The sequence below is a fragment of the Halichoerus grypus genome, chromosome 5 (genome assembly GCF_964656455.1).
Source record: "Halichoerus grypus chromosome 5, mHalGry1.hap1.1, whole genome shotgun sequence".
Classification (NCBI taxonomy): Eukaryota; Metazoa; Chordata; class Mammalia; order Carnivora; family Phocidae; genus Halichoerus; species Halichoerus grypus.
In genome coordinates, this window is record NC_135716.1 from 107337875 (window position 1) to 107356012 (window position 18138).

At 35.7% G+C, this 18138-nt stretch overlaps 1 protein-coding gene across 2 annotated transcripts in view; it reads left to right on the forward strand.

Annotated features, from left to right (window-relative positions):
• DPYD (dihydropyrimidine dehydrogenase) overlaps positions 1 to 18138 on the forward strand; it is a 794994-nt gene that overhangs the window by 482778 nt on the left and 294078 nt on the right. The gene's annotated exons all lie outside the window — the stretch shown is intronic.

Consider the following 18138-nt stretch of genomic DNA (forward strand, 5'->3'; position numbering starts at 1 on the left):
TCGTAGTAAAGAGACTCTGGAGGCTTTCTGGGGCTCAATTCCCAAGTCCTACTGAAAAGAAGAGTTCTGATTCAGCCATCAAAATGTTTGAAGCCAGTGGAAAGCTGAATCTAAGGAAAACCACAACAAAGCCCAGACTCAACAACAGATTTCATCAACTCAGTCTCCTACATTAGCAACCTAATAATAGAAGAGGTGCACCCTTTTCTGGGGGTAATTATTATTTATGTAAGTCTCTATTGTTCTTTCTGGCAGGGGGAGGAGCAGAGGGAGAGAGAGACTCTTAAGCAGGCTCCATGCCCAGCCTGGAGCCCAACTTGGGGCTCCATCTCACAACCCTGAGATCATGTCCTGAACCAAAATCAAAAGTCAGACGCTTAACCAACTGAATCACCCAGGCATCCTTCTACTGTTCTTTTGTACAAACTATCTGGCATACAATAAAAAATTGTAAGACATGAAAAAAAAAAAACAATGTGACCCAGTGTCAAGAAGGTTTTCTTGCAAGTTGTCTGTAGAAGCAGATCCAGAGATAGAAATGGAATTATCAGATAGAGACTTTAAAATTACCATGATAAATGTGAAAAACAAATCCAGTGGAAGAGCATTCATGGGAACATACAGAATTTTATCAGAGTTGTAAAGTATTAAAAAGATCCAAATGGAAATAAATGAAGAATACTGTGTCAGAAATGAAAAATTAATGGAATAGGTTTTATGGGAGCCTGGATATGGCAGAGGGAAGAATCAGTGAAGTTGAAAGACAGAGTAATAGATGTTACCCAAACTGAAAAATCAAAGAAATACATGTCACAGTGTTTGATATCTGTGGGACAATATCAAATACTCTAGCATTGATGTAATTCGATCTTATAAAAAATAAGAGATTTGGACATAAATTATTAATTCAAATGGTACCATCTTACAGTGGCCTTCCTTGACCATCATGTGGAAGGCAGTCTCCTATCCCAAACCCCAATAATACTCTTTACTATTGAAAATATCTCTTTATTTTTATTTTATTCTACCAATATTTTTTTCAATATATACTAAGTATTAGACACTATTTTAGAACATAGTATTGAACTAGAAAGACAGGGTCTCCTTTCTCACAAAACTTATTCCTTCTCTAGAGTATAAGTTTCATCAGGGTAGATATCTTTTTAATTTTTTCTCTTTTATTCCCGAATCTCAACCTCCTAGAATGGTAGCTAGTGCATAGTAGGAGCTCAATTAGTGTATCTTTTTTTTTTTTCAGTTAATATTTCTTAGGAAAAATGAATGAATAAATTCTTCTAGGGGTCAGTTTTAATTCTAAGGCTCCATTTTATATTGTCTTTCCCAAGATTATCTGGCAAAAATTCCTAAGCCTATTGTGCTATGAATTATTTCTCTTTCTTTTTTCTCTTGGACCCTCATGCTTCACTTTTTCTACATTCTGAAAAGGATTGATTCACATATAGGTAATTTTTACAGATATAAAAAGGTGTATAGATAGATGTAAACTAGAATTTTGATAAGAGGAACCAGATGTGGGGAAGGATAATCATACTCCTATCAATGTGTATATCACCCTAGCTTATCATTCTTTGCATATAGGTCTCTGTTCCCTGAAGACAATGGTCTTGGTGTTCCTACGACCATGCTGCATGCCCAGTCCAGTTCAACTGCTTCTTTTTCATATACATTATAACATTTATTAAATTTCATGTGGAAGTGGACATTTCTTAAAATTTTCAATAATCTATAAAAATCAGCAACATAAAGGACACTTGTCATAAAAGGTTTTTTTTTTTTTAAGGCAACTGTCAAAATACTTGGTTTAAATTATTATTCTTATTTAAAATCCATGTCCCCTAGGCCATGTTGGCTGAGTCTAGGAAAGAGATGACCAAATCTGTCAAAGTCTATCAGTAACTGATTACATAGAATATATCAAATCACACACTAGAATTCTCCAAAGGCAATATTCGATGTGCATAGTTCTAACTAAAGAACTTCTATGCAGCTCCTGTGATTTTCTGATTTATATTAAAATTTACTCCCAATTATCACTAGAACAGCCTTCTAATCTTAGAGGGAAATCTGATGTTAGTAGAAAAAACTGGAGTTGCCATTCTTCAGCATTCTCAATAAACATAACTGAATTGTTAATCATAGAGTCCTTGAATGCCAGAGAATCTTTGAATCATTAATTATCAAGTATCATCTGGCTCAATCTGTTTGTTTACTAAGGAGAAAAATGAAGGTTAGAGATATTGGTCCCAAAGTTATGCAAATTAGCATTCAGTTTGTCCACATTTATTAAGGACACCATGCCTCTTTCTCTAGATACGTGTTTTTGGTTATTGCTATCCTCCCTTTTCCCTCTCCCCCCATCAAATAAAACACATCAAAGAGAATAGTATTAAAACCCAGGAGCACATCCTTTAGAATTGTATGTTGCAAATATCAGGGTATAATAATTAATGATGACTAAATTCATCAGTAATAACTATCCATCATGTGCCAGTTGCTATGCTGAGTAATAGACATACTTGATTGCTAATGCTCATCACAATTTTAAACAGGAGGTGTTATTTTCCTCACTTTACAAATGTGGAAACTAATCCTGAAAACTAAAAGGTAACTCACCCAAGATAAAAATGCTAGAAGGGAGCAAAGCCAGGAATCAAACTCCAAAGTTTTTAGTCTCTCCAATAGATAACACAGTCACCTGTGACAGTATCTACCTAATCATACCTTCTGAACAAAAAAGCAAAAAGCAAAAAAATGAAGAAGAAAGAGGAAAGAAAAAAAGAATAAATTGCAAACTATGATAGATATTTCTTTCCATTTAGGATTAAGGCAGACTAATTTATGCTAACTTTATTTCTTATATAAAGATATTTTACCAATATATTATTGATTTACTAAAAATTTAAGGGAGATACAACTTGATTATGTAAAATATAAAATGAAATTATGTGAAATAAAAGAAGTTATAAAGCATATTCATCTTTCCAATCATACTCATAGTACAATTTTATTGTCTTCATTAACGCAAATTTACTAAGATATATATCATGTTACACTGATTAATAGTTTGAGCTAAACATTCAACATTTCTCTGCACAGTTATAAAAGCTTCATAGTAATTTGTATTAATTCTACCAAAATCCAAATTTATGTCTCATATCCACTTCTAAAAATGCTCACTATTTTACTGCTTATGCTCTTAAATTTTCCTGAGATGATATTTTGTTGTCATTTGCATCCTTGTAAAATTTTCTAAATGCTTTAAAAATTATAATACCTTATTTACCCAATATTAACAAAGCAAGCCATTTTCTCAATTCAAATTAATACAGCGGTTTTGTCATAACCATATGCACATTTTGAAAAGAAACCTTCCTTACGGGTACTCACATGACAAACTTAAAAACACCTACACACCCTGAAAAAAAATTAAGGACTCGTTAGATTTTGAATGTGTTTATTTTCAAATTATATGAATCATTTATTTGTGTAAGAGATGTTATCAAGTTATTTTTTGATAGATTTTGATAGATAGATTTTGTTGTTTTGCTTTTAGTTGTTTCTTGGCTGATCTGTTGGACTTTTCAGTCTTAGCTGCGTATTAGCACATAATCCCCTTGTTACTTATAAGTAATGAGCTCAAACTCCGAAACGTCCCTCTATGAACAAAATCTGCCTTCCTACCTTCACTGCTTCCATCTTATTAATTTTGTTCTACAGTGCCTGGTACGTTATAATCACATAAATAAATATTTGTTGACTATTAACTTTGGGGGGGTCTTTTTGTTTGTTTTTCATGTTTAGAATTTGAAGAACTGACTTTCTTTCCAAAAGAATTTCAAGCAACTGTTTCATAGACTAGGAAGCCTGCAGTTTGGCCAGGGGGATGGGAAGGATGGATTTGGGGGAACATCAATGGAGGTAAGGGAATAAATGAATAAATGCTGGGCCAGCATCTGGGAAAACTACAGTCTTTCACAGTTCTGTTGCCAACTATATGGACTTGGGCAAGTCCCAGTCCCATCCTAAACAAAGAGGTTGGGCGATCTTATCGCAGCCCTGAAGATGGTACATTTCTGACAATGATTTGATTAAATGGATCTCTCCCTACGGCTGAGAAATCACTTTTGTAATATGTAACTTACATTGCAGTAGTATTTTTGCAGTAGGTATTGAACAGTAGAAGAAAACGCTTTTACATTTTAACTGAACCATAAATACTTAGTCATTTCTCTAGGCATCTTTGAATTGCACATAAGAGAAGCCAGTGGGATCTCTTGCTCAGAAAATATATGAGATCATTCCAGAGGTGAATACATACTATTTTCTATTCCCTACTCCATTTTAGTCATATGTAATGAAATGGTTTGATGGGAGCAACATAGAAAATTACTGAGAATTTTTATATTCTGAGGTTCTTTGACTATTGGCTGAGTGGGCAAAGGGGCAGGATTAATATCTATTTCTGGAAAAAAAATTTGAGACAGAGGTACATTTTCAGAGAGAGATTTTTTCTTCTTGCTTCATTGGGCAAGAAAGCTTTATCTTGTCTGTGAGGTTAACTATGGGAACAGACCACTGCTGGGAGCTGGAGAACACACTGCAGAAAGAGGAAGGGAGAGAATGCTCTGTTAGTTTCCTGGCTAGACAGGTCACATTGCACTTGGGGCATGAAGATGAGGGTAAGAGTTTTAAATCAGCTGTGAAATTATTTTGGTACCTAGTGTAGAGTGAAGGATTGGGGTTATGTTTTCGTAGTAATTTCCTAGAATAGACAAACAGGAGTTTTGTATTATAGCTTGTCTGTGATGAAGGTATAGATCTTTGGGCACACAGAAATGTTAGTCATTTGGCCAAGCAAAAATAGGAGTTGGTTTATGTTGGGTCTTGAGGTGATAATGAGGGGGGAAAAAGGTCATTTTTGTCTAATTCTCAACACTTCCAATATCAGAAAGCTTCTCTTTCAGGTGGATATACTGACAATTAGATAATTAATTTCAAAAATGAACAAGAAAATACAGAACAAATCCTTGGCTCTATGCCTCTCCTTTTGTGTCATGGTGTCCAAAGTCAGTGGTTGTTAATAAGAATTTTCCCAAAGAACATGTTTGAAGATTAAATATGAAATAATGCAGGATCAAAACAACTTAATTTGCATATTCTATACTGCATTGATGATGAAGTCCTTCTACCAAGTCTGAATCTGAAATCGCCCATGTCATAGGCATTTGCAGGAACATTATATAAAACAAAATCCTAAATAGTCTTAAATGGCCTGAATATGAACAGGTACTGATTTATTTACACTCCTTATGTTTTCATAAGAGTCCTGCACCATTGCTGCAGGTTATTTCCCTCTAATCAGTTATCACCCGATAGGACTTAAATTTGCTCTTTCCTAGAGGAACTTCCTTCTATTTACTCTTCCCTCTGAAACCTGTATCCTTTTGACATCTCCTGATAACCTTAATATTTTCCTGGATTCCTAATATCTACCTCAATAAAATATCTATTTCCTCTAAAAAAGGGGAGCATTCTTCAAAACTCTCTCAAATTGAAGTCATTGTTTTTCCATTCTCCCTGCCTCCCCTCCCTACCACTACACATCTACTTATCTATTCTCAAGCCAGTAGTTGTATCCAGCACCCTTCTGGATTCCGTCTTCCACTGCTAAGTATGTAATCAACTATGCCTTGCCATTGAGCCATATGCCATGAGATTAAGCCACACTCTTCCTGTCCTACAGCCACATGGGTCCTTTGCCTTCTCTTCTTCCTTCTCACCTCCAAATATCCATGAGAACTTTATCATATGACTTTTAGTCTTTATCTGCCATCATCCTAGGCAACTTTAACATCAATGCTTGTGGTTTTCGTTACCACATCTTGACTTTCTATCCCCTGGTTATTTTTGTCATCATGTCTCACTAGTTTTCTTCCATAGACAGCGCCTGGTCTTGTTTTCCCAAGGAGAAGTCCCACCTCTACCATCTTGAAAGCTGAGATACTGTTATCCGAACTAAAGCCCCTGCTTTCTGTCTCCTCCATTGCATGTGCTTTTTGACTTCTCCATGAGCTCTTGCCTCTTAATTCCTCTCTGTTCTCTCCAACTCTCAGCCCACTCCTGGTTCTACAACCCTTCTTTTACAGCCTATATTCAATAAACACGAGTTTCAATTAATGCTTTTAATTTTTTTAAAAAAAGAAAATAGTGAAAATTATAGAAAATAGCATAACAAACATCTGTGTGCACCACTCAAAAGTAACATATGTTACGATTTTTTATTTTTGCTTTACAAGTTCTTTGATTGTGGTTGTAAAGAATTCAGAAGATGTAGATTTATTTTTTAGTTAACTGCATCCAGTATGTATAATGTGTATGAAATTGTGCAGTTAAAATGCAAGCAAGGAATGAAACTTTGAAAAAGGGAATAATTAAAAGAATTCTGTCAAAGGTTCGAGTGAGAACATTTTTAGGATCTTATGCAGAAGGATTTGACCAGAGTGAGGGGATTGGAATAAAGCTATTGCATGCTTGGATGATGTCTGTTTTGTAAAATGCCACATATACTTTTATCTACGTTGAAGTTTATCCATAATGTAGAAGCACAACCATATATGAAAACTTACTAATCATAGACATCTGTTTCTATAAAATGTCTTTTCTAAATTTTCCTCTGGAGTAACAGAGAGTTGGATCATTACAGGAGATTACATCTTCAAAAAGTTGTGGTCATTAAAGGAGAGTAGAAATCTCTAATTTTTTCTTTTCTTTTGATATCTTTATAGTTTTAGTAATAAAATATTCCTGGCTAATATTTAATTAATAAGACAATACAATAATTCTGCTGTCTACTTTGATAATTGTTGCTTTTATAGATACACTGAAATATCTTGATTTGCCTAATTGTGTTCTACCAAAAGGTTCTAAATAAGCAAATCATCAGTTTAATAAAGAGATCAGTTTAATAATCTATTATATTGTATTGTTGTAAGGAGGAGACCAGATATTTTGCATTTGTTTTTCTTAAGTTGAAATATTTGGGTAACATCTAGTTATCCTGCTGATTTTAATCTATATTTAATAAAATGAAATTAATTATGTATGCCAAATGAACACATATTTATTGTCTGGGGATTTTAAATTGATGAATAAATTCTCCAAAAAATTTTATCAATTTTTTATAATATACTACCGTAAGCATAGTTATCACATGCCCTAAGTTTCCAAGGCAGACTCATTATCCATGTAATTTATATTCAATAAATGTGATTCTATTGTCATAACCTTATATATTTTAAATACAAAAACACTTCAAATCTGAAAAACTGAATTGGTTAGTCTGTGCATTTGGAACACATAAGAATAAAGATCATATGGGAAGCTCCCCATGGCCAGCCTGGAACTCTTAATTGTTTAGGCTTGTATGTTGTAGAAAACTCTAAGAAAGATTTAACCTTCAATGAAACGGCATTTGGGAAAGGGTTTCGTTCACTGTGTACATTAGAATCGTGGGCCCACTAGATCATATGCTAATATCGGTGTCTGGAGAAGGGGAAGAAGGCTCTTTAGAATTGGTCTTATGAACATGGCAGAAGGATCCTGTCAGAATTATGAGCCCAAACCCTGTATGAGTGTTATAGAGAATTTCACTGTAAATATTTGCATAACAAATAATAAAAGATGTATAGTACTATAACCAATTTCCATTTTCTCTGTACTGTGGTTCTGGTGACACAGTTTAACCAGTGGGGCCAAAGGATCCTTCTCTCAGAGTCTAGCAGCTCTTGTTTCCTAACTAGGTTTCTCTTTCTTATCTGTAGCTTGTCTATATTTTCTTTGCCAAGAGTATTCTAACTACCACTCTCAATTGTTATCTCTACTCGTGTAGACACATTTCCATCCTGTTTCCATCCAGCAGTGTCATGGCCGTTTCTGCATGAACCAGCCTCGCAGAAGTTCTGGAGCTTTCCCATGTAACCCCTGAACACCTGTTATTATACGGACTACTTTTCCACATGTCCTTTGATTGAAAGAATACTAAGTTTTTTCCAGATATAATTTCTATTAGTTTTATGAACTGCTCTAGAAGCATTTTCTTTTAATTGTTTTTGGCTATATATTTCATTGGAGTTGTGTTTTATCATCAGTAGGTAAAAATAAATGTAATGATTAATTATACATTAAGAAAGTTCTACAAAGAGACAAACAGATATGACCTAGTATTGGTGTGTTAAAGAAGTACAAATCTTAGAATCAAAGGATTAGCTGTATTTCTGGTTGTATCTCTGTTTTTATTACAAGCTTATAGGGTAGGTATTGCATTCATAGGCTAAATAGAAAGATAAAAAACAATATTAATATCTTATTTTAAAATGAGTGTCAAAGAAGACTTTTCGTGCAAAATGCCTGAAAAGAGAAGAGGACTGGAAAGTAAAGGGCACATTAAGCTGGAACCTGAAGTGACAGTGCTGTGTTACATTGCAGAGATTCTACAATATGTCAAAGGGTCAGTGATTTAATTGTCTGAATGCATGATTTGGTGAGTCAGTTTAGACTAGAGCAAACCGGACCTGTCACTGAAATCACAAAGGGTAAAAATGGACCTATTCAATCCGCCTCTCAATGCTCCAGATTCTTCCTGGTTGTAAATTAGAGCTTCTGGACAATGCATTAACTCGTTCAGGTCACCAGGGTACTATGTCAGCTCAGCGCTCACAATTGCCCATGACCAATTCTGCACTCTCCCCAGCAGGAGGGATGCAATGTCATTTTGTTCTCTCTTCTTTAGGATAATATCAGGTCTGAAAGGAAAGGAACAAAAGAAGTTGCTGCTTTCCTTCCACCCACTCTGCTTAGCCATAATCATACCCCTCCTCCCACTTGGCCAGACTATGAACCAGACAGAAAAGGAGCTTACACGATGGATGTGTGGTTACCTACCCACTTGAATAAAATCAAGAATTCAGTTCTGTTTAACTCCATCCTCGAAGCAAAGAAAATGGACATACAGCCAGCATAGGAGAGCTAGAGAGTTTTTTAGTCATCCCCAGTAAAATCATCTCAATAGGGTTTCTCTTGCTAGGATCAACATTTTACTGTGACTACTGTCTTCTTCTCTGACAGCATCTCATTTCATTCCCTCCTTAGTTACTACCTTACAGCAAAACTAGTCTTTTGTGTATATAAACATGACTATTTCTCACTGCATCTGGGCCTTGGTACGTGATATCCCTGTTACTTGAAATTGGCCATTCATAACCCAACAAATTCCAACCCAGCTGTCAGATTCCCACTTGCAGGTCACTTCTGTGAGGAACTGTTACCTGAAAGGGTGATTTATTTTAAATCCCCACTATTTTATTTATTTGTTTTTTTATTTATATACTTCTTTATTTAGCATAGCAACCTATTTGCTGTACTGATAACAGTTCATAGTCCTCCACCATTTTGTTGTGTTCTTTGAATGTTTCTATTCCCCAGCAGACCATAATGTTGAGGTATGTATGCCAGTATCACATGTTTTCTTCCCTCTTGTATACCTAGAACTTAGCATAGTTCCTGGCACATAGTAGATGTTCAGTGAATAAAGCACCAGAGCCCACCACCCTGTCATGTGCTCAAGGTCTCTATTCTGACCTGCAAGATCTGAGGGAAATGCCACTGACCCAGTAACACCATGGAATTGGAAATGAGAAATCTCAGACCCAGATCTAATTTTTTTTTTAAAGAAAGGATTTAATGATGTACTGTATGGTGACTAACATAACATAATAAAAAAAAAAAGAAAGGATTTATACTTTGTTTATTTATTTATTTATTTATTTATTTATTTATTTAGAGCAGGAGCAGGGAGGGGTAGAGAGAAGGAGAGAGAGAATCCCAAGCAGATTCCATGCTCAGCGCAGAGCCCGACGTGAGGCTCAGTCTCATGATCCTGAGATCATGACCTGAGCCAAAACCAAGAGTCGGATGCTTCACTGACTGAGCCATCCTGGTGCCCCCAGATCTAAGTTAAAATAGAGTTTACTGTACATTATCTCCCCTTCAGTCTGCTGCCTCCATAGTCTTCTCCCGGGTCAGCCTACCACAATCCCTGGTCAGCAGCAGACATCTTATCAGAGGAAGTCTCCCAATGTGACATTAACCTCCTCTCAAAGTTATTTGTCCTTTGAGGCTCTGTCCAGTCATTTGCATGGTCCCTTGGTAAGAACTAAACAATCAAATTGTAAAAGCTCTCTTCTCTTTAATCATACACTTCTTCCTAATGAATGTATTATTTGTTTGAAATGTGCATTTTCTAAACTCCACAAACAGTTCCATACCCAAATATTGGTGCCTTTATTAATATAATATAATAATGCAAAATTTAGATTTTTGCTTTTTAAAAGTTTATTTCTAATACCACTTACAATTAATGGTGAGGCTAATTCTACATTTCTTGCTTTTCCCAGAGAAAAAACAAGGAGTAGGAATGAATCACAATTTCAGGAGTATTTGACTAAGAAGCAGTACTCAGTATTAATCCAGAATTCCAATCCCTGTTTCTCCTGTTCTGTATCTCCTTGCTCCTGTCCTCAGAGGCTAGTACTTCACATGTCTTACTATTTCATTCATACTATTTCAGAACCTCGCCTCATGTTGAAGTTCTTCCTGCCTCTGCTCTTAGAAGCATTCTTTCTATCGCTCCTGCCATGGGGTCTTCAAAGCCGAGGGAGATTCTCCCACCAGACATAACAGTTTTCAGACCATCAAATTGTCACCATGCTCTTTGAATTGTGTGTTTCCTTTCCCGTGGGGAGTTGCCGTTATTTCCCTGGGCACTGAGAAGACGGGTTTGTTTGTCACCTCAGGCCACAGCAAGTGGTCCATACTGATAAGGAGTGTGCGTCCCAAACTAAGGCATATATATTCTTCCAATGAATATTTATTACCACGTGTTATGTGCGAGGCACTCTTATGTGTTATGGATGATGCCATGAACAATAACTGGACAATGACAATAACTACCCTCGTGCGTCTTGGTTACCCAGAGATTTGGGAAGCCACTTGTTTCTTTTCTTTGCTCAGAAATCTTAAACTTGATATCCTCTAGAGTTTTAGTGTCAAGCCCAAAACCTTTTCACATATCTCCAGGGAAATCTAGTGGGTTTTCATGCAAATAGTCACTCTGAGTCTCTTGGAAATAGGATCCTTGGTGGCTTGAGATGATACATAAACATTCTTGAGCTAACAAAATTAATGACTTAACCTTTACCGAGAGCTTCTATGCTAGACATAGTGCTAAGGGCTTGGCAAAGTTAAAACTCTTCTAACTCTCACAGCAACCCTAAGAGGAAGGCACTGTGATTATATCCATTTATAACTAAAAAATGTAGAGAAATTCAAAGACTTTGCCACGTACTCACAGCAAATTAGTGAGGGCTCCGGGACTCACACCTCGGCCATCAGGCGTCAGAGTCTGTGCTGGATACCGAAGAGAAAGATGGGAAGTGTGAGCGAGCAGCAAACCCAAGTTGTTCACAACCTAAAGAGGGAGGTAAGCAAGGAATAAAGAGGTTCAAAAAATTATGTTCAGGTGAGAAACGGACAATGTCACATAGAGATTGGGAGTATCAAGAGCCTAACTCTGCCAAGAGCAGAGTTGGTTAAGAAAACCCTTCCAGAGGAGGGGACTCGAGTGGTATCTTGAAGAACGACTAGGAGGTCAGCATGTGTGCAGAGGAGGAGTGGGCACTGCTGGCAGAGTAATGCAGTCACATACAAGTGTGAGAAAATGTTTTACAGCTGGGAACTGTGAATGGCTTAGTACTGTTTGAATGCTGAATACAAATAGGCAATTTGGGGTAGCAGGCATGGGTAGCATGCATGATAGTTGGAGAGACGCCCCAAAGACCACAGGGGCCCAGTTAGGAAGGGTCTTTTATTCTTGCTTAGGAGTTTCAACTTTAGCCTGGAAATCTGAAGAGCTACTGAGATTTTATGCAGAGAAATGATAGAATCTCACTTGCATTTTGGAAAGATCCCTGAGTGGCTCTCTAGAAACTTGATGGAAGCAGAGCAAGAATGGAGACAACAAAACCAGTTAGCAAAGGAGGATATAATAGTTCAGAAACCAAGATGACAGAATAAAAATATCTACATGCTTTACCTGTATACACAGACTCTTTTTTTTACACAGACTTCTTAATTTCCAACTATGGAAAATTAGAAGGTATAGTTGACATTTTCAATTTGCTACTCATCTCTACTGTCCTCCCTTCCACAAAGTGTCTTCACCTGGAAGGCTGACCTGCAACAACAGGCCACCTTGTTCTCTTGCTTTCAGTTGGGCTCAGTTAGGGGACACCAGAGAAACCAAGGCAGAAGGGGACCTTTCCCTGCAGAATCACTGTGCATGTTCCTGAAGTCTCAGACCCTGTCTGGTGTCCCTCTTCATCAACCTTCAGAGCTTGGGGTGATAAGGGCTCCCTATTGGCTCCTCTCATATCCTGCACTGTCTTTTGTGGTTTTCCTGCACAAGCCTTTGCAAATAGCCCCTTCATTAATCTTTACTCAAATTACCCAAATTGGGTGTACCATCTGTTTATTGCCAGGACTCTGATTAATATAATAGAATATGGGAAAATAGGCATTTTCATACACTGTTAGTGGGGATTATCTGTACCCTTTCTACAGAATAATTTGACCATAGCAATAAAATTTTTGAATGCATGTGCCTTTTGACACAGAAATCTATAATTAAGAATTTAACATATGTGCATAAAAATGTTTACTATGATATCGTTTAATGATTTAAAAAAACTAGGAAAAATATATCCATAGAGGCTGATTTAATGAATATCCAAGATAAATTTTGGAATGAAGTTGCAGAACAGTTGTGCATAATATGGTCTATTTGGTATAAAAATGTATTTTTTATATAGATAAACTACATTAATAGTGGCCATATTTGTGAAAACTGCCTAGAGTCAAATGATAAAGTTGGAGATAGGTTTTTATTCTCCATATTGCATTTTTTCTAAACTTTCAATTCTCTAACCTTTAATAATGTTATTTTTAATTAAAAAAAAATCTTTAAAATGGGAAGATTGATGCCTGTCTTATAAAAATGTTCTGAGAATTAAAGTCGTAATATATATTAAGTAGCTATTTGTACCAAGGGTATAGTGGGACCTGGTGCAGAGGATAAATAAGAACAGCCTCAACAAAGGTAGTGGACACAGAAGAGGTGATGAGTTTTAGAATGGTACAGGAATTAGAATTTCCAGAGATGATGACTATTCAAATAGCAAGGGTAGAAAAGTCCTATTGAATGGTTCTCAGTTCTTATTCAAACAACTGTATGTTCAATGGCCTCATTCAGTGAAGATAGAATGCAGCAGGAGAAAGATCTGGAGGGAGGGTGATGGGTTTGGTTTTAGATAAATAGATTTCTGGTGTGTGGGGGGGTATCTAGTTGGGTTGCCCAGAAGGCATTTGGACAAGAGCAGATTGAATGATCTCATGACAAATTGGCCCTTTCTTCACTCTAGAATAGCATCATATGGGGCTGGAGAGAGGGGAGTAAGAGTTCAAAATTAGTTGGTGGTTTCAAGGGCCTTTTCTAGAATCCCTGCTTCCACCTTGAAATTCTTTTCCTTTTATCAATACCTACTCTTTCTTTTTCAAAAAAGTCCTTAAGAGTTGAGGATGTTACTGCTTCTTGGCTTCAGCTAAAACTTGTGTCCACTAATGCAATTTAATCTGCACCAGCAATCTTAGATACCAAAACATCTTGGTAATTTAATAATGCAACTGAACTGATTTCTTGCTTTCGGCTTGTTGTTACAGTGTATTTTTTTTTTTTACTTGACCACTTCATTTTATTTTATTTTTATTTTATTTTATTTTATTAAGACTTTACTTATTTATTTGAGAGAGAGAGACACAGCGAGAGAGGGAACACAAGTAGGGGGAGTGGGAGAGGGAGAAGCAGGCTTCCAGCTGAGGAGGGAGCCCAATGTGGGGCTCCATCCCAGGACACCGGGATCATGACCTGAGCTGAAGGCAGATGCTTAACAACTGAGCCACCCAGGCGCCCCTACAATGTATTTTTATACTGAGAATATTTTCATTCTTTTCTACTACTATATATTTGATTGATATATTTATATTTATAATTTTTACTTTTCTTGTCATATTTTCTCATGGGAAAATGTGTGACATTTTTAATATAAGGAATTGTCTTATATCCATCTGAATTAGAACTAGATGCAATTTCAATGCAAAACAACAAAGGTAAACTATTTTGTAGGAAGCTTTCCAGAGCAAATAGCTGTAACAATACCTTTTATCTACTTCTACATCTCTGTGTAATTATTAATACTTTATTCATCTAAAACCTCAGAAACATACTTACATATGGGTTATGCTAAAGAAAAAAAAAAGAAAGGAGAAGAAAATGTTAAATTATTTACTAACCTCTTCCAAAAAATTTTTTTTTTAAAAAGAGATTATAGATACTAATGTCAAGATATCCTGCATAGCTTGTCTTTATCAAAATAAGGAATCTTTTTATTAAGGCATCCCAGAAAGGGTAGATTTATGGATTGAAGGGAGCATGTTTAATATGTCCGTATCCATCTAGATTGACAGTTCTCACAGACATGAATTTCCCCAGAGAGACAGTGTTACTGGTGTCAGTGGATGGCATCATTTACTTCAACGTTCCATTATTAAATTGATAACAAGATAATTCCTCTGCTTCTCAGAGACATGACAGGGTTTACAATGGTTAACACTCTTATTGCATGGGATTTGATGTTCTAGGTAGTTTTTAATAAGAAGCATATTTGTATTTCAATAATGAAAAAATCTGAAGTGAAAACAACATAGTAAAATAAAATCAAAATCAGATGGACCAAGCAACAGAATATATCTATTTAAAGAATATTCTGTTTACTATATGTAGCTGTATTAAAAGAAATGTATTTCTTATATTTCCCTCAACCATTCATCTAACATAATTGTACCGTTTAGAGGCATGTATTGTAATATGTTATTTGTTGAAATTGAAATTTACATATTTGGTTCAGTATTTGTATGTAAGAAATATACGCTAATTTTAGATCATTACAAAGGAAAAGGAACTAGCTAATACTTGTTGAGTACTTTATGTTTATTTCTTAGAAATACAGATACAGAAGTAGAGATGGAGATAGGGTTAGAAATAGCAATAGAGACAGAGACAGCAATCTGTTTCTTTACAGATAAATAGAAATGCTTTTAAAAAATAACTCAACAGTTCACTAAAGCAGCATGATTAACCCTATGTTACAGATAAGGAGACTGAGGCTCACAGACATTAATAATTTATTCAAGAGATTATGAAACTTACCTATGGTCCACAGCTAGTAAGTGTGGGAACCCATAGTCCTTTCACTACATCCTATGACCTCCCTTGTAGAGTTTGGGGAACTATGTTTCTTGTCAGTAGTTAAGCAGCTAGCAAGCAGGAGAGATAGTAAGTAGTCAAGATCCTTCCATACACTGCTTAGAAAATTCAACATTATTGATTAATATTGGTGTGGCTATATTATATTTCAGGATAAATATTGAGAGCCAATGGTATGAAAATATGACTCAATAAGAAATCCTTTAGGCTGGAGATGAACTCAGGGCCTAAGTAAAGGGGCATTTGGTGAGCGCCTCCAAATTAAGGATATCTGAGAAGGTTTCGATTAATCTTATCATCCCAATGATGAATGGAACAACACTTTCATATTTGTTTAAAATTATGTTGCGTTTGCAGATAGCTTTATAGGACATAAATCCCTAATAATTTCCAGGTAGAAGTGTTTTTTGTTTTGTTTTTTTTGTTTTTTCTTTTTCACCAACAATAATATGACATTTTGGCAACTGCGAAGTACCACAAGAAGTTCTTCAAGAGAAGTGCTACGCCAGCGGCGTCAAGGTATTCTAGGATCCATTTCAAGTGGAACCTAGGAGCTAAAACAAAATAGTATTTTCAAGGTTAAAAATGATTAGGGATCAAACTTATGGATAAGACAAATCAGACAACAAAGCATTTACTCAGTCAGTGATTCTGGAAGGATCTAGCACTGTCACTGTCTACCACAGTCACTGGATACATTTCATCTCACCTATTCCAATTTGTAGCTCTCCATGAGCCATTGACAAGACAGTAAGTTTCTGCACCACATTACATGAGTGAGAGGCTAATTCATGTGAATTTAGTCCTTGTAGGTAAATGGAATGACACACTTTGAAATCCTTTCAAAGCTATAAGGAATTAGATTGCCCTCTTTGTTAAGCATCCTATATTGTGACATATTTTTCAGGTTCAACAAAAACTGATTTAATACCAAAATCTGGCAAAATGAGAACTGGAAAAGTCAATGGTCCTTAAGCATCAGGATTATTGGATTGCTCTTGCTATCCTAATCATTTTCTTCATCTTTTTTATAGTAAGATGATATTGAATAGCTGTCATATCTACTAATCAGGAGTGTAGCTAATATATGTAAGACACTATACATAGGAAAATAAGGTATATAAGGAAGAGTCCCCACCATCAAAGGGGTATAAACTTGCTGGGCAGACAGGACAAACACATACAAAATAACAATTAACTAAAAAAGACATTACTTCATAAAATCCATATCTTTACATGTTGTACATGCTACACTAGTAAACACACACACACTTGCTAATATAACTATATCACAGAGAAGAGGTGCAGGGATGTCAGGAAAAACATCATCAGTGATAAGACATGGATGACTCCATATTATTGATAAGTATCTCATTTAAAGGTGGAAAACTGAGGAAGCTTAGTGGTTTTTATGATTTTAAATGAACTCTTGTTTCCAGGGTGGAAAGTACAGAAAAAATCAACTGATTAAATTAGAATCAATCGCTACTATGACACTTGATTCAGTAAGGAAGTCCTTGAAAAATACGTAGATTGATAGTAGTTTTCCCATCTTTTCACCCTACAAGTCTCCTGGAGTTTGTTTTTTTTTTTTTTCCCCTTAAAGAATCTTTTTCCTTCTTTCTTATAGCTCAAACCCTCCATGAAGGGTTGCTTCATATGAAGTATAAACAGCCATGCTACTAGTACAGAAATTTTAATTTGTTAAAGGTAAATTTAGCAAAAGAGTAGTAAAGGTTGATGAGTTTTTTTTTTTTTTTTTTAAGAATGAAATACCTAGTTTAATAATGATTATTTAGAGTGGCCTAAAAAAAGATTCATTTAAGATGAATTGACCAGATGAAGAAGCTGACCCTTTAAACCAGACCAAAAGCCAAGGCAGGCAATAGAAATGATTCAGTGCAGCTTTCTGTTAGCAAGCTTAGTAAGATACAGGTTGTGAACTAAAATGCTTCGCTCCTAGAACGACTTGACTCTTAGAAATTTTATAGTTACAACATATTGGGCAGTAAGAAATGGAGTGGGGCAGAGTAATTCTATATGTGAAGAAAAACACTATTAAGGCACAAGTATCTTAGATGAGCATCTTGTGCTGCTAGTTAGAAAGTCAAGTTAATTTTCCACCATGGGTCCCTTCTGATGCACGTCAGAAAAATGGTGCTATGAAACTGACACCATGCCAAAATTATACATGTCCTTTAACACATGAAATGTGGTCACTAATTTGCTTTGAGTGAATTTTCCCTGGCATTTCTTAGAGACTGTAAGTATAAGATAGAGATAGCATCCTATATAATGAGATTCATAGCACCTACAGCATATTTGCTAAGGAATTTTGGTATAGTGAGTCCTTTACCAGAAATTGCTTGTGCATTCAACCAAGGCTGGTAACCAACTGATAGAAAGATTAATTGTAGCACATTACAATTTGAAAAGAAGGACTTTGCCTAGAAAGGACAAAAATTTAAGGTAAAATTTGTATAATAAGATTTTTTTCTTCCAATTTATAGGATTTTTAAAGTGTGTGTCTGTGTGTGTCTGTGTGTGTGTCTATGTATCTCTTTTGGCTGAGTTATTTGGGCTCATAGGTGGCTGTTTCATTGTAGAGTTATCGGGGTAGTTAATTGAGGGGAAAATGTATATGTGTATGTGTGTATATAATCTGTGTATGTTTTCTATGTATG